Source organism: Triticum dicoccoides, chromosome 2B (genome assembly GCF_002162155.2).
Source record: "Triticum dicoccoides isolate Atlit2015 ecotype Zavitan chromosome 2B, WEW_v2.0, whole genome shotgun sequence".
NCBI lineage: Eukaryota > Viridiplantae > Streptophyta > Magnoliopsida > Poales > Poaceae > Triticum > Triticum dicoccoides.
Genome location: NC_041383.1, coordinates 643,980,985 through 643,993,273, shown reverse-complemented (window position 1 = coordinate 643,993,273; position 12,289 = coordinate 643,980,985).

Genomic DNA, 12,289 nt, shown 5'->3' with positions numbered 1-12,289 from the left:
GGTGGAATATGGTGGAGGGGGGCACCGCACACGGCTAAGGAACGATCCTTAGATCAACTTGTGTTGTGTCTAGAGGTGCCCCCCTGCCCCCGTATATAAAGGAGCAAGGGGGGAGGGGGCGACCGGCCTAGGAGGGGCGCGCCAAGGGGAGTCCTACTCCCACCGGGAGTAGGACTCCCTCCTTCCTTGTTGGAGTAGGAGAATGGGGAAAGAGGGGGAGAGGAGGAAGGAAAAGGGGCCGCACCCCTTGTCCAATTCGGACCAGAGGGGGCTGCGCACCTCCTTCCTTTCGGCCTCTCTCCTCTATTCCCGTATGGCCCAATAAGGCCCATATACTCCCCGGCGAATTCCCGTAACTCTCCGGTACTCCGAAAAATAGCCGAATCACTCGGAACCTTTCTGAAGTCCGAATATAGTCGTCCAATATATCGATCTTTACGTCTCGTCCATTTCGAGACTCCTCGTCATGTCCCCGATCTCATCCGGGACTCCGAACTCCTTCGGTACATCAAAACTCATAATCTCATAATATAACTGTCATCGAAACCTTAAGCGTGCGGACCCTACGGGTTCGAGAACTATGTAGACATGACCTAGAACTATTCTTGGTCAATAACCAATAGCGGAACCTGGATGCCCATATTGGCTCCGACATATTCTATGAAGATCTTTATCGGTCAAACCGCATAACAACATACTTTGTTCCCTTTGTCATCGGTATGTTACTTGCCCGAGATTCGATCGTCGGTATCTCAATACCTAGTTCAATCTCGTTACCGGCAAGTCTCTTTACTCGTTCCGTAATACATCATCCCGCAACTAACTCATTAGTTGCAATGCTTGCAAGGCTTAAGTGATGTGCATTACCGAGAGGGCCCAGAGATACCTCTCCGACAATCGGAGTGACAAAACCTAATCTCGAAATACGCCAACCCAACATGTACCTTTGGAGACACCTGTAGTACTCCTTTATAATCACCCAGTTACGTTGTGACGTTTGGTAGCACCCAAAGTGTTCCTCCGGTAAACGGGAGTTGCATAATCTCATAGTTACAGGAACATGTATAAGTCATGAAGAAAGCAATAGCAACATACTAAACAATCAAGTGCTAAGCTAACGGAATGGGTCAAGTCAATCACATCATTCTCCTAATGATGTGATCCCGTTAATCAAATGACAACTCTTTTGTCTATGGTTAGGAAACATAACCATCTTTGATAAACGAGCTAGTCAAGTAGAGGCATACTAGTGACACTATGTTTGTCTATGTATTCACACATGTATTATGTTTCCGGTTAATACAATTCTAGCATGAATAATAAACATTTATCATGATATAAGGAAATAAATAATAACTTTATTATTGCCTCTAGGGCATATTTCCTTCAGTTTTTGGTGGCTACAGAGGATTGCGGCGGCGGAACTCCCGATCTAGGTTCTGTTCTTGAAGTTTTTGGGTACGTAGGTATATATGGGTGCAGGAAGTACGTCGGTGGAGCTATGGGGGTCCCACGAGGCAGGGGGCGCGCCCAGGGGGGCGCCCCCCCACCCTCGTGAGCACCTCCTGTATCTCCTGGTGTGCACTCCAAGTCCATCGGGTGGCTTTCCTTCCAAAAATAACTTCTCCAGTTGATTTCGTTCCGTTTTGACTCCGTCTGATATTCCTTTTCCTCGAAACACTGAAATAGGCATAAAATCTGGGCTGGGCCTCCGGTTAATAGGTTAGTCCCAAAAATAATATAAAAGTGGAAAATAAAGCCCATAATCATTCAAAACACATAGTAATATAGCATGAATGCTTCATAAATTATAGATATGTTGGAGACGTATCACGCGCCCCCACCGGGGAGGAGTCCGAATTGAACAAGGGGAGGGGGCGGAACCCCCCTTTCCTTCTCCCCATCTCTCTCCTTCCCCCTTTCCCCCTTCGGTAAAAGGAAGGGGGGCCGAATCCTACTAGGACCCCAAGTAGGACACCTCCTACTTGGGGGCGCGCCTAGGGCCAGCCTCCTCTCCCTCCCTCCTTGATATACGGGGGGGGTGTCGGTGTCAAAACCGGCTGATCTCGGGTAGGGGGTCCCGATCTGTGCGTCTTAGGCTGATGGTAACAAGAAGCAAGGGACACAATGTTTACCCAGGTTCGGGCCCTCTGATGGAGGTAAAACCCTACTTCCTGCTTGATTAATATTGAAGATACGAGTAGTACAAGAGTAGATCTACCACAAGATCGTAGAGGCTAAACCCTAAGAGCTAGCCTATGATGGTATGATTGTAATTGTGATCGGCCTTCTAAGGACCAACCTCTCCGGTTTATATAGACACCAGAGAGGGCTAGGGTTTACATGGAGTCGGTTACAAGGAAGGAAATATAATATCCGGATCGCCAAGCTTGTCTTCCATGCAAAAGAGAGTCCCATCCAGACACGAGCCGGAGTCTTGAGTCTTGTATCTTCACGCTTCAATAGTCCGGACGATGTATATAGTCTGGTTGTCCGGATACCCCCTAATCCAGGACTCCCTCAGTAGCCCCTGAACCAGGCTTCAATGATGGTGAGTCCGGCGTGCAGTCTTATCTTCGGCATTGCAAGGCGGGTTCCATCTCCAAATACTCCAATGTACCTACTACGACGAACAGTGTCCGGCATCTCATCAATGTTGTACTCCTTGGCTTCAGTGCCTCAATAATGACCATTTCCACGTGTCGAGTGAATGCGAGGAGTCGAGGCATTTTTGCATTTGCCACCCCCAATCCTTCGGGCTAACCGTCTATTTGAAGAGACGGGGATTCCCAGATCCAAACCTCACTCTTCCCCCTCGAGCAAGCATCCAACAGAGCACCGAGAAAAAACCATTCCAACATGGCCGGTCGTCGCAGCTCTTCTGCTTGCTCCCCTTGCCCCGAGCCGGGGGACTGGGGACAGTGTTCATTTTCTCATAGCCGTTTGATAAAGTTACAAACCCAATGGCTTCTCCCACCAGCGTTCACGGTCCATGCTTCGCAACAACATCTTTTCCGAAGAGGCATTTAATGCTTTCAATTTGGGAGACGCATACATCCGAGCTGCTCAAGGCGGGCTCGCCCGGGCGACGGACCAGTATACCAAAGATATACGGGTAAGAAAGTTCGATAAGCATGTATAGCAGTATGCCCTGAGACTTGAAACGGTTGTAACAACAGTTTTAAGTATCAATTTATGCGCAGGTTCTTGTAGATAAGAATGAGCAATTGTCTCAGGAGCTAGAGGAGTGAAAGACCCAACTGAGGGCCACGGTTGCCAAGCTAGAGGAATCCTAGAAGGCCTCATCTGGTAACATTTATCTCGATTGTACGAAAATGTACCAGCTAGCAACTGGCTGGTATGACGAGTTTAACAGAAAATTCTGCAGATAACCCTGGAGTAAATCCGGAGGGCGGGAGGGATGACGAGTCGCATCTCCAGAGGCAACTAAAGGCTGGCAAGCGCATTCTTACGCAAGTTAGGCAGGAGAAGAATACTCTCCAAGATGCCAATGTTCGGCTGGACGTGGAATTGTAAGACGTCCGTGCGCAGCTGGCAGACTCCGTGAAGGAGAACAAAAGGCTTCGCCGCGGCATTTATGGTAAGTGCCTAGACGAACTGTAGCATAGTTCGGCGAGGAAGTATATTGAAAGAGTTTTGCTTGTAGGAATGCCGACGGGTCGCCCTGAGGAGGAGATGCCCGCATCTGCAGGCGATTTACTGCAAGACCTCTCACAGCTGCACGAGCGAGCTCAGCAGGCGATGCAGGGCGTTGCGTAGGCCTTGTGACCATCAAGCTTCCTGCCAAATGGCTTGGGGGAGCTTGTGGACATGCTTCAAGGAGCATGGCGGCGCTTCCGACTGTGGAAGATGTCAGCCTGCCGGCAGGGTGCAAGGGAAGCATGGGCTATGGTGAAGACGCGCTACACCAAGCTGGACCCGAACCATATGGCCAAAGTCGGACCGGCAGGGCCAGATGGGCAAGAAATTCCCGTGAGTCTGGTATATGACCAGGTGGCGTTAGCCGCAAAGTATTCTCAACAGGATTGTAAGCTAGATAGCCTGTTGGATGGTATAGAGGAGGAATATAGTCAGTCCAAGTGACTGTGTAATTCAATGGACATAAATAGCCCCTAGCCGGATTAAAATCATTTGTCATGGCGGACCCTTTCGCTTCAGCCCCTGGATCCTACAATCCGGGGTGTGTCCTAATACCCGCTCGGTTATACAAAACCGGAGTATGCATGGAAACCAGGCGTAGGGGTCATAAGTGCTTGAACGGACAAGTACCCAACTAGTTATGTTATATTACATGGATAGTAAGAAACATCTTCCAGGGAGAATAGTTCAATTAAGGGTTCCTTTCCCTGGGTAGGCATGCGACAAGGCACATGTCCGAACTGCGAACCATGGCGCAGGATACAAAACTTCTGGGGATTTATGTTATGACAAACGAAGACATCTTTTGTTCACCGACCAAATATTCTCTTAAGGAAACTAGCTTTCGGCTTCACCCAGTCTGAGGTACACATCCGGCTGAACCGGCAGTAACAATCACAGAGGTGCTCCCCTTATGCCCTAACCGAATTAACGGGAACGTAGGGCATAAACACAGGAGCCAGGTAACCCATCTTGGCCACATCTTAAGTCATATCGATGCATATAATGGTGAAGAAAAGGCACACATGGAAAACGCATGTGTGATGGGCAAAAAGCCTTTTAGAGTAAGTTATGTTTAGCTTCCGTATAGGAAGCCCCCCAGGTATTGCTTACACACATAGTGCGGCCGGAGTAATTCGGAAGTCCGTACTGTATTAAATACTTTGTGTGAATAGAAAAGGATCGAGAAAGGAAGAGGGAGGGAGCATAATTAAAAAGCAGGAGGTAAGGAGACAAACACTGAGTTCGGCGCTAGGCGTAGAATCTCCGGAGTCTGGCCGCGTTCCATGGGTTCAGCTCGAGTCTATTATTGGACGCATTACATAAGCGATACGCTCCTCAGGTGAGAACTTTGGCAATGACGAAGGGACCTTCCCACTTGGGTTTGAGCTTGGCCTTCTTCTTCTCCGGTAAGTGTAGAACGAGCTCGCCAATATTATAAGTTTTGGCCCGCACTTCTCTGCTTTGGTATCGTCGAGCTTGTTGCTGATAGAATGCGGAACGGGCCTTAGCAACGCCGCACTCCTCCTCCAGGGCGTCCAAGTTATCCTGCCGATCTAACTCGGCTTCCTTCTCTTCGTACATGCGTACGCATGGTGAATCATGTATTATGTCGCAGGGTAGTACTGCTTCCGCGCCATACACCATAAAAATGGTGTATATCCGGTGGTGCGACTCGGCGTGGTCTGCAGCCCCTAGAGTACGGAGTCGAGCTCCTCAACCCAATGAGTGTCCGACTCTGGCAAGGATCGCACTAGTCTGGGTTTGATGCCGCTCATGATGAGACTATTTGCCCGTTCGACCTGGCCATTTGTTTGAGGATGGTAGACAGAAGCATAGTCGAGCTTAATGCCCATTTTGCCGCACCAAGCTTTCACTTCATTGGCTGTGAAATTTGAGCCATTATCGGTGATGATGCTGTGGGGGACACCGTATCGGTGTACAACCCCGGATATAAAGTCTATTACTGGTCCGGATTCGGCCGTTTTCACTGGTTTGGCTTCTATCCATTTGGTGAACTTGTCTACCATGACCAATAAGTATTTTTTCTTGTGGCTTCCCCCTTTAAGGGGTCCAACCATATCCAGCCCCCAGACCTCGAAGGGCCAAGTTATGGGGATTGTTTGGAGAGAGGTAGGGGGCATATGACTCTCATTGGCAAAGAGCTGGCAACCGACGCAGTGTTGGACAAGGTCTTGTGCATCTGCTCGGGTCGTCGGCCAATAGAAACCTGTACGGAAGGCCTTGCTGACTAGTGCTCGAGCCACGACGTGGTGCCTGCCTAGTCCGACATGGATTTCAGCCAAGAGCTTCCGCCCTTCCTCTTCGGAGATGCACCTTTGGAGCACTCCGGTCGCACTTTTCTTATAGAGTTCCCCTTCATGGACCTTGTAAGCTTTAGAACGCCGGACGATGCAACGTGCTTCATTTTGATCTTCGGGGAGCTCCTGCCTATTTAGGTAGGCCAAGAAAGGCTCAGTCCACGGGCGATGACAGCCATTATTTCGTGGGCTGATGATGTTATTTCGGTGGTAGAGCCTCCGATTATGTCTGATAGTTCGGAATCTGGGGATGTATTCGGATCCATGCTAGTATTGCCAGACTCCCCTTCCCATACCACGGATGGCTTGAACAGCCTTTCCAGGAATATGGTAGGTGGGACAGGGTCCCGTTTAGCGTCGATGCGGGCAAGGACATCTGCCGCTTGATTGTTTTCTCAAGCCACATGGTGGAATTCGAGCCCCTCGAACCGAGCTGACATTTTAAGGACGACATTACGGTAGGCTGCCATTTTTGGATCCTTGGCATCAAAGTCTCCGTTTATTTGTGATATAGCGAGGTTTGAATCCCCGCGTACCTCTAGGCGTTGAATGCCCATAGAGACTGCCATCCGAAGACCGTGCAACAGAACCTCATATTCAGCTGCATTGTTGGAGTCTGTGTATAATATTTGGAGGACGTATTGGACCGTGTCTCCGGTGGGAGATGTCAGGACTACGCCTGCTCCCAATCCGGCCAGCATTTTAGAGCCGTCAAAGTGCATGATCCAGTTAGAGTACGTGTCGTACTCTTTAGGGAGTTCGGCTTCCGTCCATTCGGCGACAAAGTCGCTAATACTTGCGACTTGATAGCCCGCCGAGGATTGTATGTTATGTCAAACGGGAGGAGCTCGATGGCCCATTTAGCGATCCGGCCCGTGGCATCGCGGTTATTTATTATATCGTTTAGTGGTACTTCGGAGGCCACCGTAATCAAACACTCTTGAAAGTAGTGTCGTAGCTTTCGGGATGCCATGAAGACCGTGTATGCTATTTTTTGATAGTGTGGGTATCGGGATTTGCATGGGGTGAGGACCGTGGATACGTAATAAACCGGCTTCTGTAGCGGGAATTTGTATCCGTCAACCTCTCGTTCGACGACGAGTACTGCGCTTACAACTTGATGTGTTGCAGCTATGTACAACAGCATAGGTTCGTCGATATTTGGCGCTGTTAGGACTGGATTATTGGCCAATAAGGTCTTTATTTCATCGAGTCCAGCCGCAGTTGCATCTGTCCACACGAAGTGTTCGGTGCGCCGAAGAAGGTGGTAAAGAGGTAATGCCTTTTCTCCTAACCTGGAGATAAAGCGGCTCAAAGCAGCCACGCATCCAGCTAGTTTCTGGATGTGTTTGAGGTCTGTTGGTATAGCCAACTGCGACAAAGCTCGGATTTTTGCTGGATTAGCTTCAATTCCTCTATTAGAAATGATGAAGCCCAGCAGTTTTCCAAAGGGGACGCCGAAAACACATTTCTCTGGATTTAGCTTGATGTCGTATGTTCGGAGGTTATCGAACGTAAGCCTCAAGTCATCTATTAGGGTTTCGACGTGTCTTGTTTTTATGACTACGTCATCCACGTATGCCTCCACTGTTTTGCCAATTTGGTTTTCCAGGCATGTTTGAATCATGCGTTGGTAGGTTGCGCCGGCATTTTAAGTCCGAAAGGCATAGTGTTGAAGCAGAAAGGGCCATCTGGCATTATGAAAGCTGTTTCAGCTTGGTCAGACTCTGCCATCTTTATTTGATGGTATCCAGAGTATGCGTTGAGGAAACACACAACGAGTCGTGTCCTGCTGTGGCGTCGATGATTTGATCGATGTGAGGGAGGGGAAAGGGATCCTTGGGGCAAGCCTTGTTGAGGTCTTTGAAGTTGATGCACATGCGCCATGATTTGTTCTTCTTTGGTACCATTACCAAGTTTGCCAACCAATCCGGATGCTTGATATCTCTGATGAATCCGGCCTCAAGTAGCTTGGCTAGCTCTTCCCCCATGGCTTGTCGTTTGGGCTCTGAAAATCGCCTTAGGGTCTGTTTAACAGGTTTGTATCCCTTTACTATGTTAAGGCTATGTTCGGCCAATCCGCGCGGGATGCCTGGCATATCTGATGGGTGCCAGGCGAAAATGTCCCAATTCTCGCGTAAGAAGTCTCGCAGAGCGGCGTCCATAGCGGGGCTCAACTGTGTCCCGATGGAAGCTGTCTTCGTGGGGTCCGTTGGGTGGACTTGGAATTTGACTATCTCATGTGCGGGTTTAAATGAGGTGGACTTGGGTCGCTTGCCGAGTATCACATCGTCCCTGTCCACGGTGGCGCGCAGTGTTGTTAATTCTTCTGCTTCTAGGGCTTCGGATAATGCTTCCAAGGCTAGTGCTGCGGTTTTGTTTTCGGCGCGGAGTGCGACGTCCGGATCACTAGCTAGAGTGATGATTCCATTGGGTCCGGGCATTTTAAGCTTCATGTACCCGTAATGGGGTATAGCTTAAAAGCTTGCAAACGCGTCCCGCCCTAGAAGGGTGTGGTATCCGCTGCTGAAAGGAGCCACTTGGAATGTGATTTATTCGGACATGTAATTCTCTGGGGTGCCGAATACCACATCGAGTGTGATTTTCCCCGCACACCGTGCTTCCCGACTAGGGATAATTCCCCTGAAGGTTGTGCCGCTTTGTTCAATGCGGCTTTTATCAATTTCCATCTTCTTTAGTGTTTCTTCGTGGATTAAGTTTAATCCGCTTCCGTCGTCCATGAGTACTTTACTGAGCCGAAAGCCGTCCACTATTGGGCTAAGGACCAGAGCGGCTGGTGCCCGGATGGTCTGGAATTGGGGTTCGTCACTGGCATTGAAAGTTATAGCAGTGTCGTTCCACGGGATTATTTTTGCCACATGGCAGATTTTAGTGGAGCTTCGATGAGCTCGCTTGCGCCTATTGTTTGAGGCGAAGGTCTCGAAGACTGTTAGTACCGTATTGTGTTCCTTGGCAGGATCTTGTTCTGCTTTATGGCTCTCGAGGAGATCCTTGCCACTTTTTGCTACCTGCCGGAGTATCCAACATGCCCTAAGGCTATGGGTTGGTGTTGCATCCGGCGTACTGTGAAGCTTACATGGCCCATTGAGCCATTCTTCCAATACGGTTCCGCGCCCTGGGGCGGGTTTTGGTTTCTTGGGAATTGAATTGGTCGACTTACGAGATTTCGGTCGTTTAGTTCGGACAAAGGTTCTGGTGAGGGTCGTACTATCCCAAAATTATGTTTGGGTCTTCCAGGCGCTTTCCATCGCACAGTACTTCTGTACTATGGTTGCCAAGTCTGCAAAGTGTACTATGTCACGGCGACTTATAGCATTAAGGAGTCCTTTGTTTGTGCAGTTTTTGCAGAAAAATGAGACTACGTCCTCCTTGTGGCAGTCCTCAACCTTGTTAAGCGCAAGGAGGAATCTGGCCCAGTAACGGTGTACCGTCTCCTGGGGCTCTTGCCTGATGCGGGAGAGACGGTTTAAGTCCGAGCGAGTGTCATTGGCTGAATCCGGATTTTGATCTGGTCTAATGCCCGGGGGTACGGGAGGTTCCGAGCCTGACAGTTCGGGATCCGGAGTATTACCCAATCTCTTCGGCCCAATGCCCGATTCTAAGTCCGGGACCCGGGTCATGTCTTCCTTTGAGTAGGTGTTCGGGTCACTGAGTTCGGTGATCCGGACATAATTCATCCTCAAAGTTGAGGGGAAACCCGTGTGTGGTTCCTCCACTACCGCTATCTCATGGGTGGCCGGCGGGGATCTAATGTCCCTTTGGTCAGGTTTAATCCCAATCCAGTCATAGTCCGTAGCAACTCCCAAAGCGGCGATGCGATCCAAGAGCTCATTAAGAGAGGAGAGCTCTATCGGATCCATCTGTTCGGCAAGCTCCGAATTGATACGAAGGTTATGCGTGATGACCCGAGAGGCCATCGTTGGCGTGACAGCCAATGGGGCGGCCATAATGAAGCCTCCGAGTTGGAGAATTTGGCCTATAGCCAGCGCTCCTCCAGAGATGATGTCGTCCTTGACAACGAGACGAGCCATCGAGCCTTGTAGCGACGACATAGAGGAACTCTCAATGAAAGCACCAATGTCGGTGTCAAAACCGGCGGATCTCGGGTAGGGGGTCCCGATCTGTGCATCTTAGGCTGATGGTAACAGGAAGCAAGGGACACAATGTTTACCCAGGTTCGGGCCCTCTCGATGGAGGTAAAACCCAACTTCCTGCTTGATTAATATTAAAGATACGAGTAGTACAAGAGTAGATCTACCACGAGATGTAGAGGCTAAACCCTAAGAGCTAGCCTATGATGGTATGATTGTAATTGTGATCAGCCTTCTAAGGACCAACCTCTCCGGTTTATATAGACACCGGAGAGGGCTAGGGTTTACATGGAGTCGGTTACAAGGAAGGAAATATAATATCCGGATCGCCAAGCTTGTCTTCCACGCAAAGGAGAGTCCCATCCGGACACGAGCCGGAGTCTTGAGTCTTGTATCTTCACGCTTCAATAGTCCGGACGATGTATATAGTCCGGCTGTCCGGATACCCCCTAATCCAGGACTCCCTCAGGGGGCATCCCTAGAACACACATCAATTGTTCCTAGCTGTGTGCGGCGCCCCCCTCCACAGTTTATGCCTCCGGTCATATTCTCGCAGTGCTTAGGCGAAGCCCTGCGCGGATCACATCACCATCACCGTCACCACGCCGTCGTGCTGACGGAACTTGTCTACTTCCTCGACACTCTGCTGGATCAAGAGCTCAAGGGACATCATCGTGCTGAATGTGAGAACTCGGAGGTGTCGTACGTTCGGTACTTGATCAGTTGGAATGAGAAGACGTTCGACTACATCAACCGTGTTAAGCAAATGCTTCCGCTTTTGGTCTATGAGGGTACATGGACACACTCTCCCCATATCGTTGCTATGCATCTCCTAGATAGATCTTGCTTGAGTGTAGGATTTTTTAAAAAATTGCATGCTACATTTCCCAGCACTTCCCAAGGTGATGCTCTTCTGTCTTGTTCGTCTTGATCTTCTTGATCTGCTCTATTATCTCACAAAGAGCTGCTTCTCTGGCTTGGCCTTGTCTTGTGTGTTGGTGTAGTTGTATGATGTTGCATGCCTGTGGGCAAGTCTGGGCAACAAACATAAATGTTCGTTGCACCGACAATGAGTGGTGAACAAACAATTGGTGAGTGAGGGATTATCCATGCATAACTGGACCCGTGACATCGCGGGCGACCTAAACATCGAAGGCCTTACCAAATTTATCCACCCGTGAGAGCTTCTGATTGTCCTAGAACTACAACCGGAGGTTGAGGATAGGGATGCCTGGCCTTGAAATGCGAGGGAGTTTACATGACAGCATCAGCATATAAGATGGTGTGCAAGGGCGGAGTTAGATTCCGTTGTGTTGGGGCGATTTGGAAGTGTTGGACGCCTCTCTCATGCAAGCTCTTCATGTGGTTGGCACTTCAATACATGCTCTGGACATTAGATAGGAGGCTTAGGCACGGATTGCAAACTCAGACTTCACCATGCTTCCTTTGTGATCAAGAGGAATACATGGTTGATCATATTCTACTGCAATGCGTGTTCGCACGACACGTTTGGTACCAATGTTTCTCTTGAGTAGGGATTGGTCAGGATCTTCTGCCCTCGGTGGACAACACCCTGTAGGAGCGGTGACCGACAACGTGAAACGGGCCCAAAAAGTGCATCAAAAGGGATTTGACGCGTTTACCATGCTGATTTGCTGGAGCATGTGGAAGCAGCGTAATAGTAGGGCCTTAGGTCGATCGGCGGTTGATAACGAAGAGGTATGATTGCCAAGATTTTCCAGGAGCTTAGTTTGTGCGTACAATTGGGCCGAACTGGAGCTCTACAGGCGCGTGAGTAGTTGTGTTATGTAATGTAGGAGTGGTGGATGTGAGGTGAACTGAGTTGTGGTTCCCTTTATCGAGTCCAACTTCTTGTAATATTCTCCATCTTCTATAAAGCTATGGTACGCCATTGGCGTATTCTCGAAAAACTCCTGCTACTCCGTTGCATCCGCGTATAGTTCCTAATTTCCCGAAATCACATCTACTATCCAGAAACCCGCTATTTGGAAGCCTTGGGCACCTCCCAAATTTAATCTTTTTGCATGGCTAATTCCCAAAACTGAGTTTGGACCACTGACCACTTGGCTCGCCGGGGATGGCTAAATTGTGGTGATTGTGAGCTCTGCAGGCGTGAACCGGAAACAACGGCCCACCTACTATTCAAATGTCACTACTATGTGAGGATTTGGAACA